Raw genomic sequence first — 14,456 nt, 5'->3', positions numbered from 1 at the left:
GAGGTGTGGCCTTATTGGAGGAAGCATGTCACTGTGGATGTGGGCTTTGAGGTCTCCTCTGCTCAAGCTATGCCCAATGTGTCAGATCACTTCCTGCTGCCTGTGAATCAAGACGTAGCTCCTTCTCCACTCTCATCTCCTTCCCAGCACCATGTCTGCCCACATGCTGCCATGTCCCACCATGATGATAATGGACTGAACCTCTGAACTGTAAGCATGGGAAAGGCTCCTAAGAGAAGGCAGCTATGAAGCCAAGCAACTGATGAAGAAATGAATGAAGCTGGGTGGTGGTAGCACACACCTTTAATCCCAGCACTCAGGAGGCAGAGGCAGGCAGATCTCGATGAGTTCAAGGCCAGCTTGGTCTACAAAAACGAGTTCCGTTCCAGGACAGGCTCCAAAGCTACAGAGAAACCATGTCTTGAAAAATAAATAAATAAATAGATAAATAAATAAATAAATAAACAAACCAATAGCACTGTCCTTGATGGTGAAGATAGAAGGGGTAACCCATGTCCTCCTCCAAATTTGCTGGCCCTGTTTCTTCTGTTCACTCTGTACCCCAGGAAGCTGGCCCCTAAAGACTACTTTAGCTAGCTGCCTGCTCTTGAGCAGCTTCTGAAGTGTGGTCAATGAGCGACACCTGTGGGAGATTATCGGGTGAAAAAAATTGTGCTAGGGTATCCATTCTGAGGTGGACGGCCCTAGAGGATTGTCTAGGGCTGAGTCAGGCCACCTTCCCGCTTCTCTCGCTCTGCATTTTAGTGGGAAAATGTAGCATTTGGACAAAAGGCAGTAGAAAACACTTCTCAACACTAACAGCTCTGAGTTTTAGAGCTAGAATGTTCTGTGTTGCGAGGGCCGTCTTGTGCAGAGTGGCTGCTTAGCAGCTCCCTGCCCCACTACGCATTTGGCTGGGGAATGTGATGCTCTCAGAGGAAATAGATTCACAGAAAGGCAAGCTGTAGGCCTTGGGAGTCCCGCAGATGGAGTGAGAGTTAGGGAAGTCCCCTGCTCTTCACGATCTCGAGGGCTGGGTGAAAACCTACTGATCAGAAAGTCAGGAATTTTAACCCCCATTGTAGACACTTAGCTCAAATGTTCTAGAACACCCTGCCCTGTGATGAAGATGAGAGGGAATTGGGAAGAAATACAAGAAGTGGCTTCTCTGATGCTCCCATCTGGGAGTCTGAGCACCTGGGACAGTCTGAGCCTCACAACACAGAGTGAAAGTCATGGATCAAACGCACTGATCCAAACAAATAAGTTGGGCAGAAAAAAAAATCTCAATTAAATTACAAAATCAACTAATGACGGATATAATTATATCATCTGCAACTCTCATAATTTACCCCTAACTGTCCATTGATTTAAATGTTAAACCCAGTGAGCAAAAAATAAAAAAGGATGAGCAAGAAGGTTTTGATATAGTCTCAAAGAGCTCTCCACTAAAAAGTTACAAAGGGGAATGTAACGTCTGGTGGGAAGAGTGGTCTACCTTGACCAAGGTTAGCATCACAGAAATAGAGAGAGATGATGTACCTCTCAAGCTCGTTCACCAAAAAGAACACAACGTACCTCTGTTGTATTTCTGCCAGAAATCTTTAACCTGAATCTAATCATGGGGAAATGCCAGCCAAACTAATTCCACAATGAGGCATTATGCTAAATGACCCATACTCTTCAAAAATGTCAATGTCAGGAATGGCAAAGAACCAGAACTACTCAAAACTCAAGGAGCCCCAGGCAGTGGTAGGCACACACCTTTAATGCCAGTGCTCGAGAAGTAGAGGTAGGTAGATTGTTTAGTTCAAAACCAGTCTGATCTACAGAGCAAATTCCAGGATAGCCAGGGCTACACAGAGAAACCCTGTCTCAAAAAAATATGTTAAAAAATCCAAGGAATCCAAAGACATAAGACAGCCAAATGCAACTCTTTCTATTAAGTTTCTATTAAGATTTACTCTTTCTATTAAGGGCATGGTAGAAGAATTAATGAAAATATGATAGATGATAGATGACAGTTGATAGAAGGTAGATAAATAAAAAATGTAAGTAATTTCATTTTAATTTTCACAGATGAATAACCTGCTGTGGTTCTGTAAGAGAACTGTCTTTATTATAGAAAGTATATACTGAGGGTGTAGGATAAGAGAGCATCACTTCTACAACTTATGCTTAAATTCTTTATAAATAAAATATTGTGCATGTATGGAGGAAAAATTATGGGGGCTGGAGAGATGACTCGTGGGTTAACCTGCTGCTCTAGCAGAGGACCTGGCTTCAGCTCCTGGCATCCACATGGCTGTTCACAACCTTCTGCAACTCCCCAGAATACATCATTAGCTTCCTGATAAACCAGTTTGGGAGGCCAAGGTCAGAAAAAGCAGAAAGCATTCGGTCCTCAGGGTGTGTGCCACACTCTCGGTCAAATTCACCCTCTCCTCTCCTGTTCAGTGGCTCTGTTCACATCTCCAAGATGTTTGTCATATTGTGTACCGAATTAGTATATTAATATATTGCATCTAACATATATACACATATACATATATGTAGTCCACTATACTAATTAGATCTATTTGAAAGGAGCCTTACCCACAGATCACCACAAATTGAAAACCAGTCATAGAGAGATTCGCCTGTCACTGTGACTCTCGCAGCTGCTGAAGGGAACCTGATTACTATGAAAATGGAGCAATAGCCTTACGTTCTAATTAGCTAGGAGCTGCTTGTTGAGGGTCCAGTCTTCTTTTTCTAAATAAAATTGGAACGATTGCAGCAAGGGAGACCATCCCCTCAACAGAAACCTAAAGGTCAGTCCACTTCCTCTTCTTCCTCTGCCACGCAGGCTTTTTGTCCCACCAAGCCCAGCTGTGGGGATGCCTGTCATTGAGTGACCCCTCTACTTTAGTGACCCGACCTCACAGGCTGTTTGGAGAATTAAACTGAGTTACGTGCAAGGTGCCTAGAATACTGTTTGGTCTGTAGGCACAGTAGCAAGCCTCATCCCCTTTATACTCAGTAGAGGAGAAGATAGGAGTCCAGGCACTGACTGTAAGCACCAGGGAAGAGCAGAGGGGCACAACAGGGACTCTGCAGCTCTCCATGGTGTGGTGTGTGTGTGTGTGCGCTTGTGTGTGTGTGTGTGTGCGCGCGCTTGTGTGTGTGTGTGTGCGCTTGTGTGTGTGTGTGTGTGCTTGTGTGTGTGTGTGTGCGCTTGTGTGTGTGTGTGCGCTTGTGTGTGTGTGTGGTGTGTGTGTGCGCGTGTGTGTGTGTGCGCTTGTGTGTGTGTGTGGTGTGTGTGTGCGCTTGTGTGTGTGTGTGTGCGCTTGTGTGTGTGTGTGTGCGCTTGTGTGTGTGTGTGTGCGCTTGTGTGTGTGTGTGCGCTTGTGTGTGTGTGTGTGCGCTTATGTGTGTGCGCTTGTGTGTGTGTGTGTGTGGTGTGTGTGTGCGCTTATGTGTGTGCGCTTGTGTGTGTGTGTGCACTGTGTGTGTGTGTGGTGTGTGTGTGCGCTTATGTGTGTGCGCTTGTGTGTGTGTGTGTGGTGTGTGTGTGCGCTTATGTGTGTGCGCTTATGTGTGTGTGCGCTTATGTGTGTGCGCTTGTGTGTGTGTGTGTGGTGTGTGTGCACTTATTGTGTGCGCTTGTGTGTGTGTGTGTGTGGTGTGTGTGTGCGCTTGTGTGTGTGTGTGTTTGTGTGTGTGTGTGTGTGTGGTGTGTGTGTGCGCTTGTGTGTGTGTGCGCGCGTGCTCGTGTGTGTGGTTTCTACCTCTCCCTAGCTGCCACTCTTATCCCTCTCAACTGTCTGTCTTTCTGAGTCAGGAAACTCATCTGGGCAACGTTTGACCTCACCCAGCAGAGCTTCACTTGGGGCAGAAACGGCCTTTCTTTCATGAGCTCCTAGAGAGGAATCCTAGGGAGACACTCAGATGGCTGCACCTTTGGAGATGGCCCATGAGGGAAACAGACATTTCCTATCCAGAATAGAATGGAATCGAAAACAATACACCCAAAAGAAGGATGGCATGTTCTCAAGGAGGAATGGAAGTGGTCTGGGTGGAGAAACAGTCCATTCAAGGGAAAAAAGCATGATATGAGACAAAACAGCTTGTGATGTGGTTCATAGTACTATGAGCCATGTGTGTCTTCCTCCCTGGCTATAGAGACAGAGCCTTAATTACAGCTGTGTTCCCTACACTTAATCCAGAATCAGATGCATATTAGACATGGAGTTAGCATGTAAGCTGGATAGAGACTGAGCCACGGCAAGCACCAAAGCTTGCCTACCCTCCTGTGATGCTTCCCTCTGCAACTTCCATCCAAGTCTTCCAGCCTAAACTAGGGAAGTGGTTACATAACGGTCCTCCAAGAAATCTGGCTTCTGTTTGCTTAGCTGTTTGCATCTCGGAATGGTCTCTCTGAGACTTGCCCATTCTCCTTTGCCTTGCTTGGCTTCTCCCCCAAGTTTCCATGTTCCTATTTATAAATCTCTCTTGTGTCATGCTCCTGGGTCCTGCCTACCCCCATCTCCTCACTCCCTCCCTCCTAGGGGCAGAATGTTCTAGTTCACCTGTGCCTGGAATGACTTTCCGAGGAGACACGGCTATTCGTGATGATCTGTTACAGCTCAGTCCAGCCCCACAGGTAGGTGCCAGCCTTTCCTGCTTGTCCATTTAGCTACTGCCTCAAGGGCAGAGGGTCATTTCACTGCTTCCCCATTTAATGCCTGGAAGTCGAATGGCCACAGAAGAGGAAGTGACAGGGCCAGGGTCTCAAACTCATAAGCCAAACCAGTTGTGCACCCCTGCAAAATTCAATTCTCTGAGCTGTGGATAACCTCTGGGAGTATAGCCCTGGGAATAGAGCCCACCACCTTCACGTGTGACGCCCTGGACAGGGTGCTGGGACACTGTGGTATCTTAGGTCAGTCCCTGACCTTGAAAGGTTAAAGAAATCCATCCCACCATGCAAGATCAATTCACTTGTCTCGTTCTGTAAATTATTACATGGAGATCAGAACGCATTATACCTGGAATGACCTTGGTCAGGCTCCAGAGGTCTTCCGGGGCTAATGAAAGCAGCTCCAGAGAAAAGTCCTGAGAGTCATTTGCAATCACAGAGACTTGGAGTTAAGGCCTGGGAACGCAGCTTAGTGGCTGAGCACTTCCATAGCATGCACAAGGCCCTGGGTTTTAGCCATGCAAATAAACAGACAAAATCTTAGAGCTGGAGGAACCTTGAAGGTCATCTAATGCCAAGCCTTCAGCTCCTGGGGAAAGAAAACAGATCTGCACAGCCAAATCATCACTGTGATATTCAGAAAACCTCCAAAAATGGCCTTCCAAATAATCCATAGCATTTCCTGTTGGGAAAAGGAAAGACATTAAGCATGAGTGTATGAGGCCCTGAGTCACATGCCATGGCCACATGCCACCTCCCAACAATGCCATGGATGCTTCTACTCCACTTTACATGTAAAGAACTGAATCACAGGGATTCTAAGTGGTACCCAAGGCCTCATAGCAGGTAATTATGGATTTGGGGATTTGAAGTCATCTGGTTTCCACAGCTTCCCTTCCTAAGACATTGGAAATGTACTGAAGTAATATTGGGTAATATGAGTTCTTACATTCACCAGCAACCAGTTATTTGACCTGACAAAGGCCTTTATCATTTTTCTTTTTAACCAGGACTTAATTTCCCAGACTGTAAACAGAAGTGGGTAACCATGACAACGGCCCAAAAGCCACTCTGCCAGCCTCTGCCCATCAGTCACAAGCTCAGGCCTGTTTTCCTTTCTCCGACTTCACAGGGTGCTTTTGAACCTGGGACTGCATGCAGCTGCTCCAATCAGCTGCAATTGATGCGAAATCAGCTTATTTGTCTCCTGTGCTATTTAGTCCTTGCAGACTCCGGCCCTGGTTTTTGGCATCAATCTGCAGAGCCTAGAGAAAAATGAGAGCAGCTTATCTGTGACTGTTCAGAACAGCATCCTGCCGGAGTTACAGCCCTCTGTCCTCCTGATAGGCTGTGTCCAGGACTTCAGGGGGTCTGCCTCAAGTTAGAGGGTATTTTCTCCCACAGCTCTGCTCAAACTGATGGAAATCCTCCTCACCCCTGACATGACTGGTACATCATTCGGCTTCTTCAGCGCTGTCTCTGAAGTGCATTAATATGGACAATGAGACACATAAGAGGTTTATGGAAAAACACCACAGTCCTTGGAGCTGATTAGCTCACAGAGTGGGTGAATGTGGGAGGAGGTGTGCAAGCTAGAGGAGTCTCTGTTACCTTGATGGGGAGTACCCAGAAGTGACAAGCTAGCCCGTGATCAACCTGGGACCAGAGGTCACAAAGGCACAGAAAGTCAAAACAACATTGAAACCTGAGGCTGAGCTGACAGGCAGCTGTCAGATGCTGGCAAGAAAGATTGTCACCCAGAAGGAGCCGAGCACCTGCCGAATGCAGAGCTGCTGGTGGCCCAGACCTCGGCAGTGTCTGGCCCTTCACACAGTAAGCAAAGGCCACTTTGTCCTGCCAGCAGCCACCACGGGAGACAGGTCTATTCTTCAAGGTGTCAACTCCACACTAGCATCAAGTTACCCTAGAATGCCAGCAAGTGCTGAAGTCTTGACTCTGCCTTGGAAGGTATTTGAGAGTAACTAATGACGTCCCTCTGCCTGATCCTGGGAGGACAGGATGTAACCCATAGATAAGGTCTGCTTGCTCAGCAAAGTTGGAACTATGTTTCTAAGAGTATCTTACAGCCGTTTTCAATTTATATCACTTAGCAGTAAGGTTCAGCTGCAGAGGCCACAAAGCACTTATTAGGTGACAGGAAAGACAGATACTCTCTTTTAAAAGGAGAATTCACTAGAATGATCCAGAGAGATCCAGCTGTGTCCTTCTCATTTCTCCAACTCAATCGTTCTCAAAATATATTCCCCGGGCTGACAGCATCAGTATTTTCTCCCATGCCATCCCTGCATGGATGTTGACCAGGTATGTTTCTATTCTTACTGGGCCTACAGGGCTTCATGGGAAGAACAGCAGCTATGGAAAATGTTGCCAATGCCCTGTCCCATACCTGCTGAAGCAGAAATGCTAGAGCAAATCCAATAACACATATCCTAACCTGCCTTCCAGGTAACTCTGATGCATGCCAAAGTTTAAGACTGGCCTCCTCAGTCAAACAGGATGAGACCCTTGGAGGCAATGCCACTCCAATCAATCCCAGGACGATCCAGTCAGCACTCTGGTCCTTCTTCCTGGTAAGCAATCATGATGGGATATAGCTGTAGGACTGGGCCTTTCCTTCGGCACCTCCCTGCAGCCTACAGCATCCTAGTGGGTTTAAAACAACACATAGTTTCATATTTGGTAGCAAATGAGAGAAGGTGAGCAAGGAGAGAAAGTAAGTCCCCTCCAGAATCTCCATGATGGCAGCCACTAGAGACTCACTATCACCACTAATAATAGCTACTGTTTATTAGCAGTTATTGTGAGCCGGGCACTGAGGGAAGTCCTTGTTACCTTCATTACTCAGTGAATTGGGGAGGGGGAGAGTTATCATTCTTACCTTACAGAAGAAGCAGATAAGGCTCGGAGACATCTTGTTGAAAGATATGCAGCTTTTCACGAACAAGGATATACCACTCATACTATACATACACATGAGTATATTACACACACACTCAAAAAAAGCAGCAAAAGCACATAAAAGATAATCTACCTGTTTTTTGTTATCCGAGGATCATCAAACGTTTAACTGTGCAAAGACTGATGATCCAGTTAGAACAATGTCCTTCAATGGAAAGTACTGGCATATTCAATGGGACAGCTGTGGTGGCAGCACCAGGATGATTGTCCCCTCTATGGAACGCCAGGGGCTCCCTTATGACACCATAAGACTTCAAAATGCCCACGTGACTTAGCAGTGCTTTCTCAGCTGGTGCAAAGATTTAGCCCCAGAAGACTGTTGACACAGACATCTATCTATCAACTTCTCTCTCCTTAGCTTTCCACTAACTCCCTTCATCCCGAAGACTAAAGAAGAAATCAGAATCCAAGGACAGACAACTGCTAAGAACAAACACAGCAAAGGTCCAAATCAGTGGGAGGGACCGGGAGCCTAGGAGAAGCCATGGGGGCAGAGGAGGAAGTGAAACCCAAATGGTCCACTTTACTCCCATAAGGCCATTCTGTTAGCTGAGAACCCTATGACAAAAATGTGGGCTAAAAGAGGGATTCAGAACCAGGCGGTGGTGGTGAACGCCTTTAATCCCAGCACTTGGGAGGCAGAGGCAGAGGCAGGAGGATCTCTGTGAGTTTGAGGCCAGCCTTGTCTACAGAGCTAATTCCAGGACAGGAACCAAAGCTACACAGAGAAACCCTGTCTCGAAAAACCAAAACAATAAATACATAAATAATAAAAGGGATTCAGGAACAAAAATTGGGATATTAGGACAAGATGAGCTATGTCTTCATGCTATGGAGATTTACCCTCAGTTGCCCCAGGAGACGAGAGTCATACTCCTACGAGCTAAAGTCAGAAAGTGAGGGTACCTGAAACAGTGTATGTCACCGTGTGATTGTTTGTGTCTCAAGCCAGTGTCACTGGATGCATTATCTGGGACGTCTATGGCCATTCACAGAAGCAGAAACTGTTTTCCAGGCTCATATCCACTGAGCCATTTTTCCTTAGGACAACAAGAGCACTTTCTTCCCAGGACAGTCTCTGCCAAGTGCCCAAATCCTTGACGGTGGTGAGTGTGGCATCCATCACAAGGAGGGCATGTGTCAGCCAGGCTCAAGGCAGGCAGGAGGTGTAGAAACCAGAATCTGCTGCTAGCTGCAGTGTCTGCAAGCATCATTTAAAGGCATCATGGCCTAAAGCACACGTGTGGCAGTTCTGCATCAGTAATTGCCTGTTTACAAGAACGAAGAGAGAACTCTACAAGGATCGTTTAGTATGTGTTAGAGACTGAGCTAAATGTGTGAGGTATATTATTTTGCTTCAAGCAATTCTTATGTCATCTCATGAATTGTCCCCTATTATTCCTGCTTGACGAAAGAAGCGCTTACGGATTAAGGAGTTAAGTAATTTGCCTAAAGTAATACACCTATTTGGTGCACGTGGTAAGCAAGATAATGCCTCCCTCTGATAATCATTTCCCCGGAATCTACGAACCTATGCTAGATTCCGTGGCAAAGGGGAAGAGTGCAGAGAGGAAGAAAGTTGCTAATCACATGACCACACAATCAGGAGAATGTTCCAGATATTCTTAGTGCATCCAGGGTAAGTAGCAGTGTCTTTACAAGAGGAGGAGGGAGCTGTAGAAGTGAAGGAATAGTCAAAGAGACGCAGCAATGCTGGCTTTGGTGTAGGGAAAAGCCCATGATTCAAGAGAGGTGGGGATCAGGTCCAAAGGTAACTCCATTTTCCTAAATCCTGGGTGTTAGAGAAACACCAGCATTCCCAAGGAACTTGTGAGGTTGGTTCTCCTCTACCAAAGGAGCCATTTCCCTTATCACAGGCAGAAGAAACAAATGGTTATCTGTGGTACCTATTAGATACCAAAGCACATGCTGCCCCTCCTGACCCAGTGTCTCTCAGTATCACAAGTACCGGTTACACATTTCAGAGTCCATGCTGGCATCCTGGAGCATCTCATCATTGTCCCTAAATTCTTTCCAGTTCCCCACCACCAGCTCTTTATTTCTCCTCATAACCCTGCTACTTTGTGTGCTCTCTCTGTGTTCTCTTGGTCCTCCCTCTGTCTTTATCTCCCACCTCCACCCTGCTCCTCCACCTCTGCTGGCCAGGCCCGGTCTGCTGCCGTATTCAGGTCTATACTTTCTCTCTCTTCTCTAGACTCTTCCAGATGCCCCTGGATGTATTCTCCCTCATGTCTACAGTGAAAACCTTCTCTTAACCATACCACGGAGAATAATGCTGTTAGTTTATACAGTGGACAGCATCCAGAAACTGGTGCGGCCAAGGATCGAAGCTCCCCTGGAGTCTCCATAAGGAACACTGTCCGGCCAACACTTGAATTTTAGTCCAATGAGATCAATGATGTACTGCTAAGCTATAGAATGGTAATAATAATAATAATAATAATAATAATAAATCTGTATTGTCTTAAGGCAGATTTGTTAGTAGCTTGCTCGGGTGGCAATGGGGAACTAATATAATGCCCTATCCTGATTTGAATTCGAATCCCTCTTGTAACAAATGTGCTCTCCTAACCAGCGCACCGAAATGACTTTACTTTGCTAGGCATACTGAAGGCAAATTAACACTGATAGAGAAAGTGGCTTTGGATTATTGTGTTTGAGCTCCCCAGATTTATTTATTTAGTGATCTAAAAGTCCGCCCAGATTAGATGACACTTAAGAAGAAAAGAAGCCCCCTAGATGACCCAGTACATCATAAGCAGCCCTGGCTGTCAGCTCTTCTAGCCAGTTCTTGCACATTCCCGTGTATTAACTAAGGCTAGAGGGCTCTTGGAAATGACACAGAGCCTGGTAAGACAATCATACCAGGGACACGCAGGCCTCTGCTTAAGCCAAGTATGTGTCTTAGGCAAACAACAGCCCTTGGTTTGTCATAGGAGAAGCTTGGGTCACACGGACCCCTGCTATTTAAGCAGATTGTTGTAGACTACGGTATCATATGGAGAGGAATCTCCCCCTGACACTCAAGAAGTGTTACTTGCCTCAAAGCGTTAAGTATGTAAGTTTCTCTACTCTTCAGACATGCCATCGATGTGACAAACTAAAATATAATCCCTTGAGATGGTCAAGTCTCCCGCGTACTGAGTCATGGCCGAGGAAGAGCACCGAACATAACCTTGTAACACAGCAGGGAAGGTGGACAGCCTGTGGCGTCTCATAGGTCAAAGCAAACTGCTTCGTGATCCGTCTTTTCACTGGGTCAGATTAGCATGCGCTTCCCCAATCAGTGGCTGCCCCCGAGGGACCAGAGTCTGTGCTGATCTGCCGCAGTAAGTGAATCAAATCAGGGCAATATGAACATCATTCTGATTAGACTGTGATGGTCTGCGCCAAGGTGGTGATAGACGTATAAATTTCTAGTCTCTGATGAGACCACAAATCCCTACAGTTCTCTCAGAAGAGTGTTTCAGCTTTCAGGTGACTCTTCTGGCAGGGAGGGTGGCTCTGGAAGCTTCCATTTGGTTTTTCCTGCAATAACGTCCGTGCCTTAGAGCCCTCAGATGGGGTTCTCCTAGGGGCTGAGTCCATCTATTCCTATATATATACTAAAGAACAGGGGGTAAATGTGAGCCACAGGGAGTCAACCTTCAGTAAGAAAGGAATAACCTCAAAGCCAGTGTCAAAGCCCTAAAACCTGGGGTGAAATTTTTCCTCCCAGAATAAGCTGACCCCTGTAAATGACTGCAGGGCCTTTTAAGAAAGGGAAGTAAGAGTCTCTTAAATATTTATGATGGTATCACAGGTTTCTCCTCAGGAGATTCAACCTCCTATTTATCCAGAGAACTGTGGGTTCTTAAGCTCTGGGGGCTGTTGGGTCTCTGTTGTGGGAATGACTTACGTATGTGAGTCTCCTGGAAAGGGGGGTTTTATTTCAGTTCCACAAATCAAATAGTTTCCTAGTAGCCGGGTGTGGAGGCACATGTCTTTAATCCTAGCACTTGGGAGGTAGAGGCAGGCAGATCTCTATGAGTTTGAGACTAACCTGTTCTACATGGCATGGCCAGTTCCAGGACAATCAGGCTATATAAAGAGGCTTCTACCAAAAAAAAAAAAAAGAGGTCAAATCAGCCTCTTAATTATCTGTACATCTGTTGGATACTTGGCTCTCTATGATCTGTAGCTCACCATCAAAGACATCCTTGGGACCACCACCCTTACAAATGCGTGGATTTTGGTGCCCACATCCATTTGCTCCAGGGATGAAGTGGAACTCAGGATCCAGGCTTCCCAAATCCTCAAAGGCTTCAGCAAGAGTAGCCCATTTCAGGACACCCCATCGCTAGCTTAGCCCCAAAATAATCACACAGAAACTGTGTACATTAAAACATTGCTTGGTCCATTAGCTCTAGTTTCTTATTGGCTAATTCTCACATCTTAATTTAACCCATTTCTACTAATCTGTGTATCGCCACATGGCAGTAGCTTACTGGAAAGGTTCTAACCAGCATCCATCTCAGGCGGATGATCCACGGCTTCTCCCTGACTATGCTTTCTTCCTCCCAGAATTCAGTAATTCAGTTCTGTCTTCTCTGCCTACTTAAGTTCTGGCCTATCAGGCCAAGGCAGTTTCCTTATTCATTCACCAATACAAACAACACATAGAAAGAAGAACCTCCCATACCATTTCCCCTTTTCTGTTTAAACAAAAAGGAAGGCTTTAACTTTAACATAGTAAAATTGCATATAACAAAACAGTTATCAAGCATGAATTATAGTTACAATATTTATATATACTTTATCTTTTATTATAACTAATGAAAACTATCTATTCTTCAACGCCATCAAAGACTCCAGAAGGATATACTATTACCTAAGTAAACAGGAAGTCTAGACCTGGGTTTTCAGAAGATCTGATTCTTTGCTGTGTCAGTCGAAACATAGTGGAGGGTTCTCTGTGGTTCACTTGGAGAAGGTTTAGGAAATAGTTCCCTTTCAAAACTGTACTGCACTCTAACATTTGCACGTCTATAATTTTAGTTTTTCTCTCAGCTGTCACATAGGATTGCTGGTGTCTGACCTTTGTTCCCATATGCCAGTTAGCTAGTTAGATATTTCAAACATAATGCACAGTATCTTTCTCTACCACATTTAAGCACAGATATACCAGAACCATGTACTTCCTAGGGAGTCTAAGATTCTCCAGAGAACAGAACGTTCATTGAAAATGGTAAAGAAATTATAGAAAAGCAATATATCCACTAAGATCATATATTAATATTTTCTAGTACTCTTAGCCTCCATCATATATTACAATGCTGATGCTTCATCTCATTCATTGTTCACTAGAAGGTTCTGTTGATAACATATGATTCTCTGTGCCACAGATGGGGAAACTGAGGCATAGAGAAGTTATTCTGCCTTTTCCATGATAAATATTAGTGGATGTTATAGCCAGTCCGCTTGACCCCAAAGCTAAAACCTGCCACACTGCACTACATGACATATGAAGTTGGACCATCTTTTGTCCAAGGTTTCACTATCTACTCCCTATGTTCTATTGCTTTTCTCTAGATCTGCCTCAACTAATGGCTTGTCAACCAAATAACTGACCTTTCCCCAGGTGCTCACCGAGTCTCACTTCTGTCTGTCCCCTTCTCCTAGATACTAACAGATGTGTAATATATGCGAGGTGATTAGCACTCACTGGTATTCGTCATTTGTCACGCGTTCCCTACGGTGACTGGGATGCTAATGGATTCTGACGCGATAAGCTCTCATAAACATCATTTCAGGAGGTAAAATCAGCATCTGCCATGCTGTCCCTTCCAAGTGTCCTCAGCCGAGCCTTCTTTTGGTCCCCTCCCTGATCCAATTTAAACAGTAAAACCTGACCTTCTGGGGTGGCTTTCTGTTTTGGAGCTGCTACAGCTTGAGCTGTAGGCACAAGGATTCCAGGAAGGCGGAGTGAGCGTGGCGCTCAGGTTCCCCTGCTGTCGGCCTGCTCATTAGTGAGTAACAGCAGCACAGCTGTGAGAATGGGGGCCAAGGCTCTGGGGTCCTGCTCATTCCCCAGAATCCAAGAAGTTCTGAAACACTGTGGGGAACGCGGGAGCAGAGAAGTGGGTCCCTGGCCGCATGCCCTTTCTATGCAGAGATCTGCTACTTTGTCTTCTTCGGGGCTCCTTTTGGTCCAAGAAGTACAGAACTGTAAAGCGCAATAGGGCTTCATGTTAGCTCAGCAGTCAATAGGGTATAAGAAAATAATATGCTAATTTTTCCTCAGGAGATAGGAGTAAAAATCTAGTCAGACCAGACAAGGCACCAGAAACAGATAGAAGCAATGATTCTACCAGACCTCTACTTGAAAACCCCATCTGTTTATTGAGGTTACTTACAGGAGTATGGGTAAAGGGTTACTTACAGGAACACAGGTGACTCAAAGGCAGCTGCAGTTACTGGAAAACCCACCCCAGCATGGGTGCTGATGATTCAGGAAAGCTGCAGCTGTGGAACTCCGTGCATGCCTTGCAGGCAGATAGGCAGATAAGCAGAGATAGGAGAGGCTCTTCCTCCAGAAGTCCTTATAGCTTGCATAACCCTGAGGTTGGGCCTGGTGGATCTTTAAGTTGCAGGAGCTTCCTAAGACACGTGACACATGTTTCCTGAGTCTTAACTCTCCTCCAGGACGGAATGTGTTTCTATGGAGCAGAAACTCTATACAACTAGGCAGAACTGGGATGGGGCGTGGGAGTTTATCTTGCGTTTAGAATCAGGA

The 14,456-nt window shown here is 45.7% G+C and overlaps 1 long non-coding RNA gene across 1 annotated transcript; it reads left to right on the top strand.

The window, feature by feature from the left end:
• The first annotated feature begins 6,788 nt into the window (after positions 1 to 6,788).
• LOC142844807 (uncharacterized) lies at positions 6,789 to 10,098 on the top strand. The gene is made up of 3 exons (XR_012909777.1): positions 6,789 to 7,003; positions 7,148 to 7,272; positions 9,876 to 10,098. It is a non-coding gene; the product is annotated as an uncharacterized LOC142844807 (long non-coding RNA).
• The last annotated feature ends 4,358 nt before the right edge of the window (positions 10,099 to 14,456 follow it).

Source organism: Microtus pennsylvanicus, chromosome 2 (genome assembly GCF_037038515.1).
Source record: "Microtus pennsylvanicus isolate mMicPen1 chromosome 2, mMicPen1.hap1, whole genome shotgun sequence".
In the NCBI taxonomy this organism is placed as follows: Eukaryota; Metazoa; Chordata; class Mammalia; order Rodentia; family Cricetidae; genus Microtus; species Microtus pennsylvanicus.
The sequence above is the reverse complement of the archived record's forward strand: the minus strand, read 5'-3'. Positions and strand labels throughout refer to the sequence as shown.